The sequence below is a fragment of the Pyxicephalus adspersus genome, chromosome 2 (genome assembly GCF_032062135.1).
Source record: "Pyxicephalus adspersus chromosome 2, UCB_Pads_2.0, whole genome shotgun sequence".
NCBI lineage: Eukaryota > Metazoa > Chordata > Amphibia > Anura > Pyxicephalidae > Pyxicephalus > Pyxicephalus adspersus.
The window spans coordinates 135164122-135172083 of NC_092859.1; positions in this window are offsets into that span (position 1 = coordinate 135164122).

Genomic DNA, 7962 nt, shown 5'->3' on the forward strand with positions numbered 1-7962 from the left:
AAGTGATCACAGTACCGCACAAAGTATGTATCTGACTACAACCCAAATCCAAGGATGATAAATATTTGCCTGAATAGGTTATAAATAAATATTTAAAACTTGAAAAAATAAGCTGTCCTATGGCAAAAAGTATAAAATACATCCAGCATACTAGAAGAAAACAGGTTTTAAAAATATTTTAGTTTCCCTTTTGGTTTCATGAAAAGGTGAACTGTTATAGACTAAATAATATGTAGAAAGAGCATTAAGTTAGATTTAAAACATATTGTCAGTTAAATTAAAAATATGCTACTTTTTAACTGCTCTGATATCAGCGAAGTTCCATCTGAATATAAAGGTAAAGCAAATTTTTTCTGCAGTCATTTAGAGTGCACCTTTGTTTCCTTGGATGTGCAACATCAATGGAGATCCTCCATCATGACCCCTGACTGTCATCATGATGCTCACTGTCATTAGTTATAAGTGAATATGTCATAAGTTCTTACAAACGTGCTATATAGGTAGTTGGATACTCTGCGATCAATAAATATTCCTACATATGCACAGTCCTATAAAAGGAGTACGTATTCATGCGGAGTGCCATACATGCTTCCCTACACATATGTAGTAACTTACAGGTTTAATAAATATAAAGAAAGAAGGAAAGGGGTATACCCTAGTTTGTAGTAGAAAGTTTTAGAACTGAAACCCAACCCTATATATATATATATATCAAATTATCAAAAATATATACAAGACAGAAAGCAGAGTTTTTAGTTGGCCAAAGTAAGTGTATGTATTTTTTAATCTCAATTAAGAAATCATTATACAGCAGTCATGATCAAATGTATATACAAATAACAAGTGTCAATTCAAACATAAAAAACATAATATATATTTATTTCTTTTGCTCTTTGAAAGAGATTCACACAAAATGGTGCCTTGGTGGATTCTTCTCTGTCTTGGGACCGCTTATGTAGTTGCAAGACAATGAAAGTAATTTTTGGTCTAGTGAGCATTTGGCAAGTAGAAAGGTTGAGTGCAATGTTATAATATACATTTTTTATAGATATGTGCAGTTGAAGTCAGACGTTTACATACTACTTGCGAAGAGGTTGCAGTGTGGTTACCACTTCCTAATGTCAGTGAACTTCTGCCTTGGAGATATGCTAAAAGTAGCTTCTGCCCATGGCTGCCCCATTCAGAATGAATAGGGCTGGCGGCAGTGATAGGTACAGCCCCACTAACTGCCACCCGCTGTCAAATCTGCAGACATTGGTTCTTTAGGAATCAGTGGTGGCAGTGATAGGTACAGCCCCACTAACTGCCACCCACTGTCAAATCTGAAGACATTGGTTCTTTAAGAATCAGTGCTGCAGTGTGAAAGACTGACCTTATATGTGAAAACACTTCTTAACAGAGCATTAAGCAAAACACCATCGGATATTCTAAACACTGTCCAAACATCTGTTCCAAGATGATGTCTGCACCCTTCAGCACTGGACCTGCATACTGCCAAGAAACAGCTGATCTTCAGAGAGGGGTTGTTGGTTTCAATAGCACAACCTCCCCAATTCACCATTGCTTCTGTTAAATATAAATCTTTTTTGCTGCAAGCAAAGCTGCCCATGCTGCTCCACCACCATTTAGGCGTCTTCCATACCACATGCTGACACTGCTGGCTCCAGATGATTTTCTGCTGGAACATGATCCGCTTTTCCTGTGAGGTCACAGGTACCTGCACCTCTCAAATCCACCCAAAAGTGAGTCATATTTAGAGGATTAAGAGGCAGCACAGACCCGGGTCAAAGGATTCTTCCAGGAGCTCAGTTAGGCATGACAGCACAACTTGAAGAAAAAATAGAAATTGCCATGGAATATCTCCCCAAACTTTAAATTTAAAATTACTGCTCCACAAAATAAATAAAAACATCTTGTATGATGTATTAAATTACATTTTTATATAAATGTATAGACTTTACCCAGAGACAGTAGGCCAAAAGCCAGCAAGTAAAGGAGCTAGGCGAGGGTCCAGCATGACTGAGGAAGGCCAGAGGTTTGTGTAAATAGAGGAAGAGGGGGGAAGTGGCATGATGGGGTTAAATGATAGGAAGATAAGGAAAACAAAGGGTGAGCAAAGATGAGTGTATAGGGATGGGAGAGTAAGGGGGAAGGTCAGAATTTTTGAAAAGAGGAGGAGTCAAGATCCCTGCCCACCCTCCCCAAGGATGCAGAGTTTTTCCAAGGTGTGGGTGGTGTGAGGTCCTCGTGGGACAGGGTGTGTGGAGAGCCATCCATGGTATGAAATGTTTTAAAGGGGTTAAAAGGTGTTAAGGTTGGTTATGATATGCTTAATTGCCGGTCACATATATCAATCAACGCTGATACAGGTGACAAACGGTGGTGAAGGAGTTATATATATATATATATATATCATACATATATGTATATATATATATGTATGTATGTTTGTACTTGTGAATTTGAAAACAGAAACTTCTCCTTTTCTAATTTTCATACCACTGACATGTTAATCTTCTCATACTTTTCTAATGGTTTTAGGATTCCGGTGTCCAAGATGTAAGTGCAGGTATGAGTACAATTAAAATGTTTTTTTTCTTTCACATAGATTATTATTTAATTGCACTTCAGCTGACTAAATTAATCTGTTATTTTTCCTTTTACTTGTATGCACCTTCCTTTTAAGAGTAATACTGCCATTACCTCTGAATGTCAACACATTTTTTCCTTGGTGAGCTTTTTCAATGAATCAAATTTTTATAGGTAGGGACATATAGTACATCTTAAAAGGTATATTTCTAGTAAATTGGATAGCAGCCAGCACAGACAACATTTCCATATTCCTTTATTCCCTCTGAGACCATATACTGTCCAATAGTTAATATAAGTCTTTCTGTCTTGCTTTAACCAAACTGATTGAAGACATTTTTATTACTGTTCATGTGACTTTGGCTCTGAAGTCAATACTCAAGATGAAAAATAATGAGCCACTCTCTTTGCAGTGAATGGCGCACTCAGTACCAGAAGATAAAACCCCAAAACTGTGTAGAGAATATGGAGAAGTGGCTGAATAATGCCTTAACTCATTTACCAAAATTCCCAATTATTACCAATTATTACCAATTATCCCAAAATTCCCAATCTGATCAAAATTGTATTGTCTATTGCTTCAGGGCAATACATGGGGGATCTGACATAATACATGCAACCAGTGCATTGGTATTATAAAAACTGAATTCTTAATGACCTCCTGGGGAACTTAAAATAGCATATCCTGTCTCCACAAATGTTCTAAAATGGTCTAGTCAGCATTTCATTGCAATACACATCTGGCAAACTGAAAGACTGACCAACAGCTGAAACACAGCATCTGTTTTGATTTATATTTCATAACCTTCCTGGTAATGAAGCCTCAACCCTAAAAAAGCAGACATTTATAAAAGCCAACTGGTGGTCCGTCCGTGTCCGTGGTCCGTGGCTCTGTCCCCCCTATGGACACAACTCGCCCACTCTCCCATCGCAGGCTCAGACCTGCTTGCTAAACATCCTGGGGGTCAGTAGTGCAGGGCTGTGGACACAACTTTTGTTGTCTTCTTTTCAGTAGAAGTGATCCTGTGTGATAATACAAAAATATCACCACTGTTTCCACTACTAAAAAAAAAGGAATAGAGGGATTGTGCAAAAACAAAGTGTGAAAATAGAGGTTACCTATACCTATTGTAAAATGTATTAAATGGTTAGAAACCTGTGACTTAAAAAGCAGGCTTATTATAGTATTTGACATTTCTGAGAAGTAATTAAAAAACATTGTATACATTTCACTCTCAGACAGTCTAATTTATTAATTGTTTTATTGCACTTTGGTGTTGGTGATTTTGCACACCAATATTTTGATGAATACTCATATAGATGTTCTTTTTTATTAGAAGAAATAAAATGAATTGTATTACTCATACAACAGATGGCAGCAGTGAACCATTTTTCCTAACAACCAATTCTTTTCTGTTTTAATATATTCTGTTTGAATGGGATTTGATACCCACTTTGTAAATGGTGAGTTTCTAAATCTTGGGGTGTAAATTTACACCTTTTAAATCAGTCGAGGTGATGAAATATTTATTTGTGTTAATTCAAACCTTTTTAGTTGTAAATATAATGAAGAAGTAAAGATATTTAAAAAAAGATTCCCTTTGATGTCTTACCTACAGCCAAAAGTTTAAACTTTTATTTAGAGTTTGGAGAAGCTAAGATTTCTGTATATGTCTTTGTGACCCCATTGGGAAGACTTGCTTCCTATCCATGTTATCACAACAGATACAGTCAGATGTTAGAATACCCCTCCACTATTCATTAGTATCTTGATAGATACTGATGAAAAATCTCCTATTAAACAGACAAAAATGAAGTTCTTCTAAATTAAACCTCTATAGTTTTTGGTAGAATCACACTCCAATTTTCAGAACAAAAACTAACTAACTTACATACTTACAATTTATATTAGTCCTATAAATATTACATGAGAATGTGATATGAAAACAAGGTGTTGGTAGCCAATTCTTTTTTAATTTTAAAATTGCAAGGCTATCATGTTGAGGCTTTGGCTTCATTACATGGTGGCTCACAGGTTAGCATTCTGGCCTTTGCAGCGCTGGGTCCCAGGTTTGAATCTGAGCCAGGACACTGCATGGGACTTGTGGGCTTTCCCCGTGTTTGTATGAGTTTACTCAAGCACTCCAATTTCCTACCACATCCCAAAAATTGACCTCAGACTGTGTTAATAACGCATGACTACAGCAGGGACATTAGATTGTGAGCCCCTCTGATGGACAGTTAGTGATAGGACTATGAGCCTTGTAAAACGCTCGTAATATGAGAGAAAATATTCAGACCTTCTTCACTTTTTTGTAATTTTGTTCTGTTGCAGCCTAATGCTACAATTGGTTAGATTCTTTTTTATCCTCCTTGATTTACACTCAGTACCCCAAAGTGAGAACAGAATTTTAAACAATTTAGTAATGTTAGAAAAACTGAAATATCACATTTACATATATATGTAGACCCTTTAATTGGTTCTTCTTTGCAGCACCTTTGGCAGCAATTACAGCCTTGAGTCTTTTTTGAGATAATGCAACAATCTTTGCACACCTGGATTGGGGGATTTTCTGCCATTATACCTTGCAAATCTTCCCATGCTCAGTCAGGTTGGATGAAATCGTCAGTGGACAACCATTTTCTGTCTCTCTAAAGATGTTTAATATGGATAAGCCAGGGCTATAGCTGGGCAACTCTAGAACATTCTCTAGGTGTCTAAACCATTCCTGAGTTTTCTTTGCTGTGAGATTTAGGTCATTGTCATGTTGTATGCTGAGACTGCAAATACAAAATGACTATATTTTATATTCTATACTTGCAAGCCTAGAGATAAGTTATTCCAGGTCCCTGGCCTATAGTTTAAGGTAATGAAGCCATGTAAGTAGCATTGTTAGGATTAGGCCCATAATAGCAGATGGTTATCCATGACTGGTGATTCCATGGTTATCTCATGACTGGTGAACTTTACAAACAAACTTTTTCTCCCCCCCCCCCCCCCACCTATACACATTTATATAATGTTACCCTACTGGTTATGCTTGTTTACTCCCCCATTTATATTGGATTTTCTGTTGCCCTATGTGCTTTTCTTTTGATGGAAGCAGCAGCTGAATGTCAATTGTTTTTATTATTTTCGCTACTATGATTTTATCTTGATAACGAGGATGCTGACATTTTAAATTCAGCTCTTTACAGTGTAGTTAAAGATAGATTAAAGTGACAAATTGTTCAACTAGTTTGTAGATCTCTGGCTCAGATAACATTAATAACGTTAAAAATATTGTTCTCTAGTAACTGAAAAGATAATAGTAGCCATTAGTGTTTAAAAAATTTGGCCGAACTCTCTAATAGACCCCTCGATCGAACCAAATCTGGGTTATTCGTTTTTAGTACACAGTGAACAGCTACTGCCCACTGTGTACATTAGCAAAGAGCTCACCATGACCACCATTGAAAGGAGATACAGTCATGAGTGTTCTTACTGGTTGGTGATTTAGGGTGTGGCACAACAAGGGACCACCCTTGAGGATCACCAGGCGATATGAATACTTACTATTTTATTTCTTGTCAAGAGATTTATAGTCAACGGTTTAAAGTCATTAGGAATTAGTGAGGAAAGTACGCAAAAACAGAGGCTGACTGCTGTGTACTTTAAAGGCTCATATGTGTTGTTTACTAGGCCGGTCAACTTTGGTATAGTATTGGCTGTGCCAATGCTGAACATTAACCTTTATTTTTCAAAAAGGCTTCAAAGGCCTGTGTCACCAAAACCACCTATATACCATACCATTCAGCATGTAAATGCCTTTTACAAATTTTTTTATGACTATTTATATTTTTGGTATATTTACATGCAGACCCAGCAACAGTACCAGTTACAGGGGATTTGGGACAAAACATGTAACCATTACAAGGATAAGTTTTAATTCAAATTATTTAAACCTTTTCTCTAAAAATAAAATTATCATTTTGCTGTAACTGCTTAAAAAATGTTTACTGGAACTTGCCATTGTTTATATGGGATTTACTAGTTTTAATGTGACGACACTGCTTTGTTTTTAAATGCAGAAAAAACAAAGGAATCACACTTTTGAAGGCATTGGAAAGATTTCCAGTGATTCCCTGCTTAGTGAATCCTCTTGCAGACCTCCATACCACTGCATGACAGTATTGGTTTCTACCAGTTGGAACTAAAGCTCTTGGGAGTAGTACTGAGTGCTGTGATGTTTGGGTAATATCTGCCTGTTGGTGGTATTATCTGCATGCCATATTTGTTTGTATTATCTACAGTACTTGTCAATAATATATTATATTGTTGGTAAAATCTGCTTGTCTTTGATAGTTTCAGTAAGTCATTAGAATTTGCCAATGCCAGTTAATGATACATATCTGGAAATGTAGTAAAAAAATAGAATCCCAACTCTGAATTTCCAACTCTGAATTTCCATCTCATAGCTCTTAAAGAGGATATTACCCTGAAATGTGTTGGGTTACTTAGGGCTTTTTGCTCATACTATTTTGAGGGGCTACGAGAGTAGGCCCATGTGTATAATGTGTAATAGAATTGCCTTCCTAACTTTGTTTTATATCATCCCTCTTTGCAACAAATCTGCTTTACTTGGCTTTCCTGACCAGCTACCTAAAAGTGGCAAATACTTTTCAGTGGTATGGGCATCATTCAGTCAGGTGTCGTCCCCAATGTTAGCCACAGACCAGATACTCTGTGTTTTCAGCTGTCAGTGGAATCTCCCAAACTCTCTTCGCAGTGTGATTCCATTCTATGTCAGTAGTAAATCAGTAGAATGTAGGGGACACTTTATGGAGGCTCTACAAAGTTTCGTGCACACTGGCCCTGATTTGTTAAAGCTCTCCAAGGCTGGAGAAGTTACACTTTAATTTGTGAAGCTGGGTGATCCAGCAAACCTGGAATGGATCTGGTCCAGGATTGAAAACATTTCACTTTGAAGAAATTCATTCCAGGTTTGCTGCTTCACCCAGCTTCACAGATAAAAGAGCATCCATTCCAGCTTTATTAAATTAGACCCACTGGAGGGATAGCGGAAAACTGAAACACATTTTAGTGGCACTTTCAAGCTAAAGAGCATTGCTGTCCCTGTTTGGATGTATATATGTATGTATGTAAGCATATATAAAGTACATCCAATCTAAATCTAATCTAAATAAAAAGTATACATGATAAATACATTAACAATTATCTTTTGTGGTATTAGCAGGTGTTTTAGTTTTTAAACAAGAAACAGTCAGGTCTGAGTCACATCAGACATTGTCATGCATATATTATAATGCTTGCAATTCTGAAAGAATCTTCTCCCCACAAACGCTCCATAATTGACATTATATGCTTCATAA